The sequence below is a fragment of the Tauraco erythrolophus genome, unplaced genomic scaffold, assembly GCF_009769465.1.
Source record: "Tauraco erythrolophus isolate bTauEry1 unplaced genomic scaffold, bTauEry1.pri scaffold_45_arrow_ctg1, whole genome shotgun sequence".
Lineage (NCBI taxonomy): Eukaryota > Metazoa > Chordata > Aves > Musophagiformes > Musophagidae > Tauraco > Tauraco erythrolophus.
Window position 1 is genome coordinate 548,654 of NW_028238615.1, and position 15,499 is coordinate 564,152.

Sequence of the window (15,499 nt, forward strand, 5' to 3'; positions counted from 1 at the left end):
AAGGTGTCAGTTTTTTTAAAATCTGGCTTTGTTTCTTTTATCCTCTCACATAACCGGTTTTGTTTCCCTTTGTCCTTTTAAGTAACCATCAATAAATTGTTTTGCTTTTAAGAAAGCCCAGTCTGTTTTGCCCGGGACCATGGTTGGTGGGTGCTCCCTCTGTTCTTGTCTCAACCCTCAGTCCCTTTATTATATTTTTTCTCCTCTCCACTTTACTGGAGAAGGAGTGACTGTGTGAGTTTTAGTTGCTGGATCAGCCTAAAACCACGACACACAGCTTCTCTGGGCAACCTGGTCCAGTGCCTCACCACCCTCAGAGGGAAGAATTTCTTAAATCCCACCGAAATCTGCCCTCTTCCAGTTTAAAGCCATCGCCCCTTGTCTTATCACTACACACCCCTGTCAAAAGTCCATCTCCAGCTTTCTTGTCCCTAATTTTTAGGCCCCTAGTTAGGGGGTCTTGGCTGTTGGCAAGTTTGGGGAACTCTGGCAGCAAAGGCCACCCTGCTGCACCCGGGGCCACAGCCTGGCCCAGCCAAGCCCTGCAGGGTGCCCTCTGCAAACAGCCCCCGAGCAGCCCGTGCACGGGGCTGCGACAGCGGGGGGCTTGGGGTGTCCGTGCCACCAGAGCTCAGCCTGCGACACTGAGCTGCTCCTGGCCATGGAGCCACTCCCCTGACCCAGGTTTGTCCACCACTGCTTCCCTGCCCACGGCAGGAGGGTTGAAACTGGATGATCTTGAAGGTCCCTTCCAACCCAAACCCTTCTGTGGTTCTGTGACTACAGGAGCCCAAGGAAAGAGGCCCTTTCCCTTGTTTACCTGCACAGTAGCCATGAGAGGCAACAGACAGATGCATCACGGCTGAGTAATTAGCCTCAGGACACCTCCAGCTATTCGCCATAGCTCACTCGCTAATTTTTAATCTCTCCTTCGGGTGAAGTGTCCAAAGCAAACAACAGCTTAACCCTGTGAGTGTCTGCAGGATGGCATGGTGGTGGGGAGGTGGGGGAAGGGCTCCTTACGTCAGTGATGGGTGATAGGACAAGAGGAAATGGGTATAAGCTTAGTCAGGGCAGATTCAGGTTGGATGTTAGGAAGTATTTCTTCTCTGAAAGGGTTGTCAGCCACTGGAACAGGCTGCCCAGGGAGGTGGTTGAGTCCCCGTCCCTGGATGTGTTTAAGAATAGGGTGGATGATCTACTTAGGGATATGGTTTAATGGGGATTAGGGATGGTTGGACTCGATGATCTCTAAGGTCTTTTCCAACCTAGAAAATCTATAAAATCTATGAAAGAGCTGGATGAGCTGACACATGGCCAAGAAGGCTCTTGATGAAAACAAATTACAGAATCTCAGAATGGTTCGGGTTGGAAGGGACCTTCAAGACCATCTAGTTCCAACGCCCCTGCCATGGGTAGGGACAGTACTCCGGGTGAGGTCTCACAAGAGCAGAGTAGAATTAAGAATTAAAAGCTTTTAGCCCATACTGCCCCTCTCCAGTCCAACACTGGCTGCGTGGGGCCACAGTTTGAGCACAGACCCCCGGTCCCACCAGTCTCCTTGCCTGCTCACCCCTGCCTGCAGCAGCCCGGAGCCCGCACCATCCCTTCCCACCATAGCCCATGCCCCAGGCCACTTCCAAAACTAATGTATATTTTAATCCCAGCTAAATCTACACTCTTCAGCAGCATTTCCTACACTGCTGTAGGGTACAGCCCTTCTCGGGATCCGCAGCACAAAAGGCTCCTTCGGGAATCACCACCCGGACTCCAGGTCCCAGCGGTGGTTGCCGGAGGTGCCACCAGAAGAGATTTTTCTCATTAACCGTGGCATTTTTGAGCCCCTAAAGATGTCCCAGCCCTGGGGCTGGCTTTGGGGGAGGGTGGCTCCGATTTTTACGGACCTCTGAGAAGTTTGGACGCGGCTGCTGTTTGTCACACCAGGCAGCTGCCCCGCGGACCCCGGGGAGCTGCACAAAGTCTGCAGCCACCCCAAGCGTGGGGCGCTGGAGCAAACCCCCCCGGCACCAGGAGAAAGCTTGGGGGTCCCCACGGAACACCCCAGGAGAGTCCCTGCCTGCCCGTAGGGAGCACTGGGGGACAGCAAGGCACAGCTGCCCAAACACACCTCCCTCTGCAAAGGGGACAGACCACCGAGGGGACAGAGGGGTCCCAGTGCCACCAGTTCCCCGCACAGGGACAGAGGGGGTCCCAGTGCCACCGTGCAGAGCTGGGGGCTGTCATGCACTGGGGAACTAGCAGGGGCTGGGAGGTGGATGGGAAAGGGGTTAACTGGGAAGGTAGGGGGCTGGAAAGAGGGACCAGGGTCCTGCAGCCAGGTCTCTCTCCCCATGGCGCAACGACCAAGGGGACGCGGGGACAGTCACCCGCAGCCCAGTGCCACCAGCTCTGGGCCCAGCCAAGAGAACAGATGCAAAATCCTCACCTTCATCGGCTGGGAACCTGCTAATTGGCCCCTCGGCAGCCAGCCAGGGGGCCAGGGGTGCAAGAGCTGGGCCACCAGCAATCAATCCTCCCGTGGCCCCGTGTGCTGTAATTGGCCATCCAGCTCGTTAGCACTAATTGGCTACTCCCAGGAAGGAGCCTGATGGAAAAAAAAAAAAAAAAAAAAAAAATAAAGTTCAATTGCTTTTAACTTGGACTTGTTTGAAAGCCCAGGGAAGAAAAGGAGTCAGAGGGCCCGAGACCTCTTGGAGGAATGCTGCTGCCTCGTGTCACTGGCCACACAGCCCAAAATCTCTGCCCAGGGCAAGGGGACGGTGCACGAGGCACCTGCCGAGGCTAATGGCACGTGCCCCTCTGCAAGCAGGATCAGGCCCCGTCCCTGGGGTGAGGGGTGCTCCGCTCACCGCCACCGCAGCCGTGCTCCGCCACAAAACACCGCGTCCCGCTGCGCTGCGGGGGGTGCCGGGGGGTCCTGAGCCTGGGAATGGCTCTTCCCCAAACCAGGAGCCTGTCCCCACCCCGGGGGTTCATGCCAAGCGCATCGGGTGGGACCGAGCCCTGCTCCAGCCTCCGCTTCCCAAGGCACCCCTCGCCCAGCACGAAATGCTGGGGGTGCCCCGACACGTGTCCCCGCTGCCCCCGTTTTAGGGGTGCCTGTGACCTACAGCATGTCGGCGGTGCGAGACTCGGGGTGTAAGGGGGGGTGTAAGGGACGCTCCACCTCGGGCCACGCGATGTGGCCAGCTGTGTGCGGGGGGACACAGCTGCACGGGACACTGGGCTCCCCAGCAAACCCGTCAGCTTGTGCTTCCCCAAACCCGAGTCCCCTCCCCAGCAGGACAGCACTGCCCTGGGTGTGGACCCTGCTCGGCATCCCACCATGCACAAACCACTCTGCACCGGGCATCCTGCACCAGGCACTGGGCGCCATGCACCTTGCACCATGTACCCTGTACCCTGCACCATGCACCCTGTACCCTGCACCATGCACTCTGCACCATGCACCATGCACCCCGCTCTCCTGGGGGGTCTGCCATCCTGGAGCTCCTTCAGAAGCACTGTCAGGAAAGGACAACCTGTCAACTGGGCTGGACTGGGGAGGTCTTGCAGCCCCCGCCCCAGCCACCCCCCTGCCCCATGCCCAGCGCCGTGCCCAGCTGTGCAGCCCCACTGCCCTTGCATCGGCTCCAGTGTCATCGGGCCTTTGCTGAGCTGGTTCAGGTCCAGTCCCAGCAGAACTCACGCTGTGGAGCCGGCCAGGGTGTGGTTCTTTATGGCCATGGAGGCAGCAGCAGGAGCTGAGCACGTTGGTGCCATCGCTCCCATCCCAGCTGTGGACTGGGCCAAGTCCCAGCGGGTCCAGGCAGCTGAGGGGTGGCCAAGGGGACAGGACTGGTGTGGCAGTGGTCAGGGAGCGAGTCTGGATTTAAAAACATCCCCATTATCCTGCATCTCCCTGTGTGGGCACAACCCCAGAGCCTAATACCCTGGGAATGGGGTGTCCTGGGTACCCCCAGAGCGTTTATCCTGAGGGGAACAGAGGGGAGGGACTGGACAGCCCCGGCAGGGCTGCAGGGAGCTGCTGGGCTGAGCCCCTGGCACAGCACACACCGGGCAGTTTGCCAGTGACCTTCCCCAAACCGCCCCATGGTGCTGCACCGGGCTGAGCCCATCAGAGCCCAGCATGCGCAGGATCTGATGCCAGGCCAGCAGTGGGGGATTTGCTGGTGGACCCATTTGGCAACGGGTGGTATAAGAGATGATGTGCACGCTCCAGGTCACGGTCAGCCCCTGGCTCCACAGAGTCCTACACACCCAGTCACAGCTGCTGGAGTGACGCTGGCACTGCTGGATGGTGCCCTGAAGCCCCTTCTATGCTCACATGGTGAACCCCATTGAGCTACAACATCCCACATCCCCCCCACACACTATGTCAGCCCCTCTTGCAGAGGGGCAGGGTCCAGCCCTGGCCACGAGCCCTCCTCACCCCACAGTGGGGCTGTGCAAAGCCAAGCTCCTGGCACAAAGCCGAGCTCCTGGCACAAGCCGAGCTCCTGGCACAAAGCCGAGCTCCCGGAGCAGATTTCCTCCCTGCCCTGAGATCTGCACCACGGTCAGGAGAGCCAGGAGGGCCGGAGCGTTCACACCGCTGGCGGGTGAACCGAGAGGACGGTGGCAGCAGGAGCAGGTGCCCTGTCCCGGGGTGGCAGGGGCAGCAAGAGGAGAGGTGCCCAAACCCGCACCCGGGGTAGGGAGCCCGGTGGGTTAGCGAGGGCCGTGGGGCAGCTGGAGGTGCAGAGGGGTCCGGTGACACCCCACACATCTCCAGCACCTCTCCGGTAAGATGTGGCCCTTCCCAGCTGCCATGTGGCCATCGCTCCGCTGCCCAGAGACCGCAGAGCCCGGCGAGGGCAGCGCTGCCGCTGCTGCTGCTGCCGCCGCTGGCACTGCCAGGCCACCCGCCAGCAGAACGACCCCGACGGACGCGTCTCCCAAGCTCTTCCCTCCGCCCCGGGCGAGCGGCGGGCGGGGGCCGGGCTGCCCCGGGGACACCTTGGTGCCACCGAGCACGGTGGCACCGAGCGCGGGGCGCGGGGGGCACCTCCTGGCCAGGAGGCTGCACTGCCACCTCCTGCCACCACCCCCTGCCACCCTCTGCACTGCCACCTCCTGCCACCACCCCCTGCCACCCTCTGCACTGCCACCTCCTGCCACCACCCCCTGCCACCCTCTGCACTGCCACCTCCTGCCACCACCCCCTGCCACCCCCTGCACTGCCACCTCCTGCCACCACCCGCTGCCACCCCCCCTGCACTGCCACCACCCCCTGCACTGCACCTCCTGCCACCACCCCCTGCCACCCCCTGCACTGCCACCTCCTGCCTGCCATCCCCTGCCACCCCCCCCCGCACTGCCACCGCCAACCCCCCTGCACTGTCACCACCTCCCTGCATTGCCACCTCCTCCCTGCACTGTCACCTCCTCCCTGCCAGCCCCTGCCACCTCCCTGAAACTGCCATCACCCGCCTGCACTGCCACCACCCCCATGCCAGCCTCTGCCACCTCCCTGCACTGTCACCACCTCCTTCCATTGCCACCTCCTCCCTGCACTGCCACCACCTTCCTGCACTGCCACCTCTTGACATCTCCCTGCACTGCCACCACCTCCATGCCACCCCGTGCCACCTCCCAGAGCTGCCACCACCTCCCTGTCACCTCCCTACACTGCCACCACCTCCATGCCACCCCCTGCCACCTCCCAGAGCTGCCACCTCCCCCTTGCCACCCCCTGGCCCTGCCACCTTCCCAGTGCCAGGGCTGCCAATACTGTGCACATCCAGCGCCCACACCCCCAGCTCTGGGGCATCCGGGCAGGCCCGAGGGTTGTGCCACCCTCCCTGGGCACATGCAGCCCCTGCTCCGGTTTGGGACAACACCTGAAAACCAGGGTCCTGTTTGTCCGGGAGCTTTTAAACACTCAAACAGTAATTTTGGTTTGGCCCCCCCCTGAGCCCCGGTCCGTGCGCGGGTGCAGGGCTGCGGCGGGGAGCGAAGGCTGGGTGCCATGGCCAGGGACGGAGGGCAGGCAGTGGCAGAGGACAGCACCAACCTGCTGCTGTTCCTGCCTGTGCTGTGCTGCCCTGCGAGGATGGGTGCAACGCCCAACGAAGGGCAACGGAGCGGGCGAAGGGTCTGGAGCACAAATGTGATGGGGAGCGGCTGAGGGAACTGGGGTGTTCAGCCTGGAGAGAAGGAGGCTCGGGGGGGACCTTCTCGCTCTCTGCAGCTGCCTGAAAGGAGCTTGTAGCGAGGTGGGGGTCGGGCTCTTCTCCCAGGTAACAAGTGACAGGATGAGAGGAAATGGCCTCAAGTTGCACCAGGGGAGGTTTAGGTTGGATATGAGGAAAAATTTATGCCCCGAAAGGGTTGTGGAGCATTGGAACAGGCTGCCCAGGGAAGCGGTGGAGCCACCATCCCTGGAGATATTTAAAAGCCGTGTAGATGTGGTGCTGAGGGCCGTGGTTCAGCAGTGGGCTTGGCAGTGTTGGGTTAACGGTTGGACTCGGTGATCTTCAAAGTCTCTTTGAACCTAAATGGCTCTGTGATGGGGTGACCCTGCAGCACCCCACAGCCCGATGGGGCAGCCTGGGAGAGGCCCAGGCAGGGATGGGGCTCTGTGCCCTCCGGGTTAGAAGCAGAGAGCAGAGCCCCCACAGCCATCCCCGTCCAGTGCCACTGCACCCTCAGCACCCTCTGCCCCCGTTCCCTGGGAGGAGGGACTGCTGCCCATCGCAGCCTCCTCTCCTCCACTCCCACCCGTGTCCCAGTCTCTCCCTCACCTTCTTGTTCCTCCTTCCTCTACCTCTGCCTGCAAAGCTCTGCGGGCTGAGACCACTGCAGGGACACTCCTCCTCGGAGCGCAGCCCCTGCCCCTGGAGACATCTCCCCCCAGTGTGAAGCAGCGCCAGCTTTGGCTGAAAGCATAAAGCACCAGCACATCCACCTGAGACGGTCCTTCCTGAGACCATTGCCCTGTGGGCAGAGCAGAGCATCCCCAGTTCCTGGGAGCCACCACTTCACTGGTGCCGGGCAACACCACGAGCATCCATCAGGAACCAGCATGAGGGCTTCAGACTGGACCTTGCGACTAGGAAGTGCCTACAGACAGCTCTGATACTGTGAACATTTGACTGAGGTGTCCTCCAACCCAAGTCCATGCATTAAACTCACTTGGCCTCCAGAACAGGGGGGTTGTGTCTAACCTGTCCGTGGCAACAGTCCCTGGACATGGCAGCTCTTGAAACCGCAGCTGGGACCTGGTTGGGGGATGCTCACTGCAAGCAAACAGCTTGTGGGGCACGACTACGTGTCCAGGAGCCTTTCCTGGTGCTCCCAGGGTCTTTACGGGTCTGGCCAGGATGAGTCCAAGGAGGCCCTGCCTGCGACTGGGACTTAGATGCTCCCGTCACCCAGTGACAATCGCATCCCAACGGACCCCGTCACCGGAGGCAAACCACAACACGATGCTCCATAGAATCATAGAATGGTCAGGGCTGGAAGGGACCTTCAAAGGTCATCTAGTCCAACCTCCCTGCAAGGAACAGGGATATCTCCAACTAGATCAGGTTGCTCAGGGCCTCGTCCAACCTGGCCTTGAACGTCTCCAGGGATGGAGCATCCACCACCTCTCTGGGCAACCTGTTCCAGTGTCCATGTTGTGCTTTTCCCACCCGCCCTATTGCCGAGGCTCCAACCAACCCTCCGTGCACGGTGGAACGCAAACGGTGCAAGAAGCGACGTAAAGGAAGAGGCTGCAGGAACAGCCTCAGCTTCCATGGAAACCCAGAGGCCAACTCACAGGATTCAGATTCTGAGTGCCAGTCAAGAGCCACTGAGGCTCCTAAAGGTGACCCAATCCTAAAGGTGACCAAGGGGCCCACATCAGATGGTGGGAGCGAGGAAACCTGCTCAGCACTGCCCTGTCCCAGTCCCGCTCAGAGGTGCTGGTGGGAGTGGGGGTGCCCACCCCAAGCAAAGACAAAGACAGTGGAGGAAAGCCCCGGGATTGCGGAGGAACAGTGCGGGGAGGAGCATCTGAGTCCTGGGAGATGCTGTCAAAGTCCAACAAAGAAGCTGAACTGCGATTTTGGGGAAGAGGTGCCAGGCACAAAGGATGAAGAAATATGTGGGCTGAGGAGTCGTTATTCCACCTGAACATCCCCAGGCAGTGGTGGACCTCTCCAGGAGGATGTAGTGAGAGGGAACAACCTCTACTGGCTCTTTCCTTTTGATGCCTTCCTCCTGGGTGGACTGCGAGACTGCAGCGCCCAACCTGGAAAACAGAGCAAATGGACAAACTCACAAAACTGGGATTTGTGGAGGTGTCTCCTCTATGGAGCCTTTCGCTCTGCATCCTCCTGTCCCATCTCCTGCCAGCCAGTTCTCATGGACCCTGCCGGGATTTCACTCATTTGAGGTCGCTCCTCTCCACCATGTTGGCAGGAGAGGGCGGCAGCAGCAGCACGGGCCGCAAAGGCATTGCTTTCTTCGGGGCACGGACAGAGCGATGTCCACGGGGTCGATCCCACCCGCCCGCCGCAGCCCGGTGACGCATCCCGGATGAGCGAGGCAGGCGAGATACGCGCTGGAGGAGCATCACGTCTGCCGCCCGGTGCCCCACGGCCAGGACCTCCTCACCCCGGCGACCACGCAGATCCAAGGGAATCCTCGGCGGAAGGCGGAGGAGTGTGCCTGGAGATCCAAGGAGTGTGGATCCTGGAGTGTGAGGAGATCCAAGGGAGCTGCAGCAGGGCAGGAAATGGCTGATGCCTCGTTCTTCCCGCTGTCCCAGCCCCGGGGCCCCGCAGCGAGCGGCTGCTCCGGAGGAGCAGGGGCCGGGACAGGCGGGGTGCCGGCGTGGGGAGGGCTCCTCTGCTCGGGGACGGAGATGCCCTTTCCCTCGGGCTGTGTTTAGGGTGCAGCTGGCTGAGACCCACTCACCAGGCTCCGGAACCCCAGCGCCCGCTCCTCCTGGGCCAGGAGATGTCCCCAGTTCCAAGCCTCGCTTGCACGCATCCCAAAAAAAGGGCTGGAACAGACCTTGGCCGGCCACTGGTCAGTCCCTCTGTGTCTTCCCGCAGTGTTCACCAGATCCTTCAGCCTTTCCTTCTGGCCACCTTTTCTGGACCGCAGATGATTTTTGTCCCTTTCCTGGCTCACATCATGCACTGTTGGTCTCTTCTTGAGATCCCAACCGGACACTCCTTGTGCTGCCAACCGCAGGTGCCGCTCAAAGGGCGTGCAGCTGGGTGGGAACATGTCCCTGGGCTGGTCGGACACCTTACCATGCGATGGCTAAATAGGCACCTCTCCCAAATGACCTGACTTTGGAGCTTTAACACACTGTACTCGCCAGGTGGCCACAACCGACCGGCATCGATGACCTCCTGTCTTTGCAGCACGACCCTGATGCCACTCTCCTGCCAGGGAGGGAAACCCACTTATCCAGGACGGTGAAACACCAGCACGTCCCAGCTTCCAGATTTTGGGCCAGGTCCTGCTCACCCAAATCAGATATGAAGAGAAGTCAGCCAGCCAGTTCAAACCATTACCTACAGCAGATGATCAGACACTCTGTCTCTAAAGGTGCTTCTCGATCTCCTGTGATGCCAGGCAACGGGTGGCTTCTCTCCAACAACGGCACTCAGCCCAACGCCTCCCTTTTCTCTGCAGCATCACCAGCGTTTTACCACACCCATCACTTAGTGAGAGTATTTGCTGTGCTTCATATTCATTCTAAAATATTTTCACAAGGTATTTGGTTGGTTGTTGTGTTTTTTTCCTCAGCCTTCAACCTGCAGTCAGGAATCTCTCTGAAAGACTTTGGCTTTTTCTTTCTAATTTTATTAACGTCATAATTAGCATTCATAATGACTACTCCTTAACTATCCTTTATTTTGTAATAGATGGGGGGGGGGAGGGCTTATAAATCCCCTGCCAACCACAATTTCTTTTTGCCCAAGTCGTGCTCCTCTGTGACCCACCCAGTAAACGATTACTGGCTTGAGAAGAATAAGTAGACTTTAGTGGAAATGGGGTAAAACACATCAAGGGTTGACCCAAAGGGGAAGGAGGTGTCAGATCAGCTGACTCTGATAACTCATGGCCGTGGGAATGGGCCAGCCTGGACCCTGGTAAAGCAGTGGATGCCCCCAGGGCAGCCCAGGAGGAGGAGGTGGTGACCAGACAAGGAATGGGACCAGGAGAGATGGTATCTGGCAGCACTGACAGGGACATGCCAGCCTCAGGGAGCTCGGAGTGGCCATCCCATCCTGGGGCTGGTCTGACGTTGTCATTAAGGACCTTCTCACAGACTGCAGGGTCTGATGGAACCTGCTGACAGCCCAAGGCTGGGAGGACGGGGATTTATCGCAGGGGACCTGGAGGAGGGACGTTTCAAGCCCTCGCACTGGCACCCAGCTTGCCAACAAAATCGCTAATAGAAGCGGAGGAAGAAGCAATTACTGGAAGTCCTTGCTGGGAACAGCCCGGAGGCCTCGTGGTTCATAACTCTGCCCTGAGCATCCTCCGCCGCTCCCGCTCGCCGAGCGAGGTTTGCAGCTCTCCCAGCGCCCAGAAACCACGGAGAAACCCAGCCGTGGCGAAGCCCACGCGCTTCAGCGGAGGAACACGTAACCCTGCAGGAAAATGCAGCCGGTTTCCCGGCCAGGAACCTGCCACCCGGGAAACCCGGCTGCGGGCACAGAGGCTGTCGTTACCTCCGGCTGCGCGTCGGCAGAGCCCGCGGTTAACCGCCCCGTCCCCGGTTACGGGGGGCACCCTGGGCGCTGGGACGCGGCTGTGCGTGGGCAGAGGTCCCAGGGGTTAGCGGTGCCCTGAGGGAGCCGGGTTTGGCTCTAAATCCTAAATCCTAGAATCATAGAATCGTCTGGTGGGAAGAGACCTTCAAGATCATGGAGTCCAACCGTTCACCCTGCACTGTCGGGGTCCCTAAACCATGTTGCTCAACACCAAACCCACACGGTTTTTAAACACCTTCAGGGATGGGGACTCCGCCGCCTCCCTGGGCAGCCTGTTCCAATACTTCACAACCCTCTCTGGAAAGAAATTTTTCCTGATATCCAACCTAAATTTCCCCTGGCGTAACTTGAGGCCATTCCCTCTCATCCTGTCATTCCTAACGTGGGAGAAGAGACCGACCCCCATCTCCCTACAACTTCCTTTCAGGTGATTGTAGAGAGCGAGAAGGTCCCCCCTGAGCCTCCTCTTCTCCAGTCTGACCAGTCCCAGCTCACATGCCCACAGCATCGCAGAACGCCAAACCACCCGTGCCCACGTCTGCTCAGGTCTTCTCTCCACACCTATACAATTAACCACATGGTGCCCAGCACCCTCCTGTGGCCCCATGGCCAGCTGGCACGCATGTGCCACCCCCACGCTAAAAATCTCCTGGACTCCCAAAGAAGGTGGCCACACTGCCCCTGCCCCTGCCAGCCCCCGATACATGCCCTGGAATCGTTTGGGATAGTCGGCCCTTGTCCAAACTGGACCAGTGGCCACACCAGCAGTTGAACAGTGTGGACAGTCAAGCTGTGACATTCAGGATCTGGTCCCAGTTTATTTTCCTGGCACGGATACAGCATTTCAGCTCCTGCTGCCCCAAGGGGCTCAACGGGAGCGGAGAGCGCACGGAACGCTGGGCTCACCGTGCTCACCGAAACCTGCTCTTCACCTCCCAGGAAAGTCACCTCCGTGTTTTCCTCCCGAGAAACGTGCTCTGAGCATCGCCCAGAGGGACAGGCCGGATGGTTTGGTGGCCGGGGTGAGACGGAGGAGACCTGGCTCAGCCCTTGGCTGCGGTCCTGACTCCAAGCAGGTCACTTTATTCCTCCATCCTGTTCCTCTCCTCCCAGTCTTGCTCAATAGTGGTCAACTCGCTGGCAGGGTAGAGCTGGACCGAGTTCAGTGAATCCTGGGGTGTGCAGGTGCTTCTTTAATAAAAATAATCAGGGTTTTGGCTCATTTTTCAAGGCTTTCGCTGCCTTTCACTTACTAAAGGAACTGAAGAGATAATAGAGCAGTGGGGGTTAGTGCTACACTTGTGGTGTGAGCACAGCCCATCACCTGCCATCAGGCCTTCTCCCATTCTCACCACCTGTAGGTCAGTTTCCACAGGTATGTCCAGAGTAATAAGCATTTTACCACAGGGAGAAGAGATCTACACGCACAGCAGGAGAAATTGTGCTTTCTCCTTTCAGGCCCAGGGAAGCTGAGCCCTTCCAGCAGGCTGACCCTCTGGGATGGCAGATGGGAATCAGACGGGGTCAACCAGCAGGTCCCAGGCTGAATCCCTCCTGGTTGGATTTCCCTGGGCTCCACGAGCACAGACTGCCCCTCCTCATCCCTGTTTTCTGCCTGTACCTTCTGATCACCACAGCAAACTCCATCCTCACCTGCACCGCGGGAGTGGAGGACGACCCTCCATTGCCCCATGTTACTCACTGACCACTCTGCTCCTGGCAGTCAGTCTCTGCAGCTCCAGCACATTTGTGCCCAAGATGCTGCTGTGCCAGCAGCATCTTTCATGCTCAGCCACAGCTCGTTGGGGGGCTGCATGGTCCAGATGTTTCTTCCCGCACTACTACATCACATCTGATTGCAACGACCTCCTTCTCATGGCCACAGGTATGTGGCCATTTGCAACCTGCTGCGCAACACAGGCAGAACGCCAGAAAATACCTGTCCCGGTTATCCCTGGCTGCATGGTGAGGAACTTTTGGCTGTCCTATGGTGATCCTGGCATCCAAGGTGCACTTGTGCCACTCAACGTCATCAAGCCCTTTGTGAGCACATGGTCCTGGTGAATCTGTCCTGTGGACATCTCCAGGAACAGATGGTAGGACTGGTCATGAAAGCCATCACAATTGTCTCCGATTTAGGCTTCCTCTTGACATCCTGCTGCAGGATAATCCAAATGTCTCTGAGAATTGCCTCTGGGAAAGTGCAGCACAAAGCTTGCCACGCATGTGCCACTCACCCTGTGGCCATCCTGGTACACTTGTCCAGCCTCTCCTCCTCGATAGTCTCTGGCATGGGGAAGTCTGTCTCTGAGGACGTGCACAACCCGATCAGTGTGACGTACCTGCTACTGCTGTGTGGCGTCAACCCTATCACCTACGGTACAAGGACCAAAGAGATCAGGGAGGACCTCCTAAAACTCCTGAAAAAAGAGGTTTTGTGTCAATGCCCTTTAAGGCAGCAGCCACAAGCAAGTGGAGATAACACCTCTCTGTGCAGACACACCACATCCTGCACGTCACCATGGAATGGAGCTCTGAATACCCTCTGTCAGGCAGAAGAAGAGTCTGATGACACGCGACAAGAGTTAATCACCAGGCAAGTCAAAGGAAAAAGAAAGCATTAAAAAGAGACTCTATGTGCCCAAACCTGCAATTTCCAGCTTCTCTGGACCAGCCACACACACCTTCACACCCAAATTGCCTCTCTGAGCACCTAACAGTCATCGCTACCTGTAGCACACCAGTTTAAGATGACGGATCCAGGGCTGTCAACCACAGGATTCCTTCACAGACCATGGGGACAAGAGGACACGGTCTAGAAAAGCTCCCTGCAACCAGCCTGGCAGCTGTAGCACAGCATCTGGGAACCCTGGGCTTGGATGCTGCGTCCCGTAGCTCTTCTCCGTCCCAGTGCTCAGTACTAGTTAACACTCCATGTTGTAATTAAAATAACCTGCCTTTTCCCAGTTGTCCCTGCTGGAGATCTCGCCAGTTGACCCAAGCGTGTGAGAGGCCAGCAAGACTGACCTCCCTTGTTTGTGAAGGCCCTTCCAGACCAGGGGCTAACTGGAGGAGGGACTACATGTACCGTGCGCTGGCAGCCCAGAAAGCCAACCGTGTCCTGGGCTGCACCCAGAGCAGCGTGGGCAGCAGGGTGAGGGAGGGGATTCTGCCCCTCTGCTCTGCCCTCCTGAGACCCCCCTGCAGTGCTGCCTTCAGCTCTGGGGTCCCCAGCACAAGAAGGACATGGAGCTGCTGGAGCGGGGCCAGAGGAGGCCACGGAGATGATGCGAGGGCTGGAGCACCTCTGCTCTGGAGACAGGCTGGGAGAGTTGGGGCTGTTCAGCCTGGAGAAGAGAAGGCTCCGGGGAGACCTTCCAGCACCTCCCAGTGCCTAAAGGGGCTACAGGAAAGCTGGAGAGGGGCTTTGGACAAGGGTGTGGAGTGACAGGACGTGGGGCAATGGCTTTAAACTGAAAGAGGGGAGATTTCGATGGATCTGAGGAAGAAATTCTTCCCTCTGAGGGTGCTGAGGCGCTGGCACAGGTTGCCCAGAGAAGCTGTGGCTGCCCCATCCCTGGCAGTGTTCCAGGTCAGGTTGGATGAGGCTTTGGGCAACCTGGTGTAGTGGAGGGTGTCTCTGCCCATGGCAGGGGGGTTGGAAGATCTTTAAGGTCCCTTCCAACTTAAACCATTCTATGATTCTATAGGTTGCTCAGAGCCCCATCCAACCTGACCTTGAGCATTTCCAGGGATGGGGCATCGACACCTCCCTGGGCCAACCTGGCCCAGTGTTTCACCACCCTCAGTGTAAAATATTTCTTCCTCCTGCCTCCTGCCTTGCCTTCTCCATCATGCACTGCACCGGCCAGGCAGGCTCACAGCACCTGCACGACTTGCTGAGGGCCAGCTGTTCCTTCCACCCACCCACCCTCAACCCTCTCCTTCACAGGGCACTGACCAGGGTGAGCAGGCAGCGTGTCCTGAGATCCCTGCAGAGGCAGCGAGGAGCCCACGGGCTCCTCAACAACAAGCCTCTGCTCACCAATGCCAAGGGAGGTTTAGCTTTGGCTTTGGGAAAAGCTTCCTGCCAGTAAGCCAGTCTCTGGGTGCTGTGCCTGGGGAACCCGCATCGCCGGAGGATTTCGGATCAGGTCAGGTTCGCCCCCACCTGAAACTGCTCGGGGCGAGATGATCCTGCCTTGGGGAGGGAACCGACTAGTTGGTCTCTCCAGGTTCCCTCCAGTCCTATTTTCTGCAAGTCCTGGATTCAAAGCTGGCAAATGCCCCCCGTTCCCTCCTCTGTCCTGCCACAGCAGCAAAGCTCTGGGCGAGGGCTGAGCCAGCCGCGCTCCAGCCTCCAGCGATGTGCTCTCTTCCCACTGCCTCAGGCCGCTGGACTGGGACTCTGGGATGCACTGGAGGCTGGAGAGAAAGCTTTAATGTCTCTCTCAGATGTTGAAGCAGTTCAGACACCTTTTACGACTACGATTTCATTTACACAGCAACCAGGATTTGCTGAGATATTCACAAAGATCCCAGCAACACCCCAAAGAAAGGACCCTGTGCCCACGGCTGCTGTTTGTCCCCCTCCTCCCCCAGCTCTCCCACTCAGCCTCCTAACAGCTCTTACGAGCCCTCCATCCTTTGGTTCCTGCTAGGAACTCATGAGAAGTGAGATGCCTCCACACCTGCATGGTACTGCTACGCCG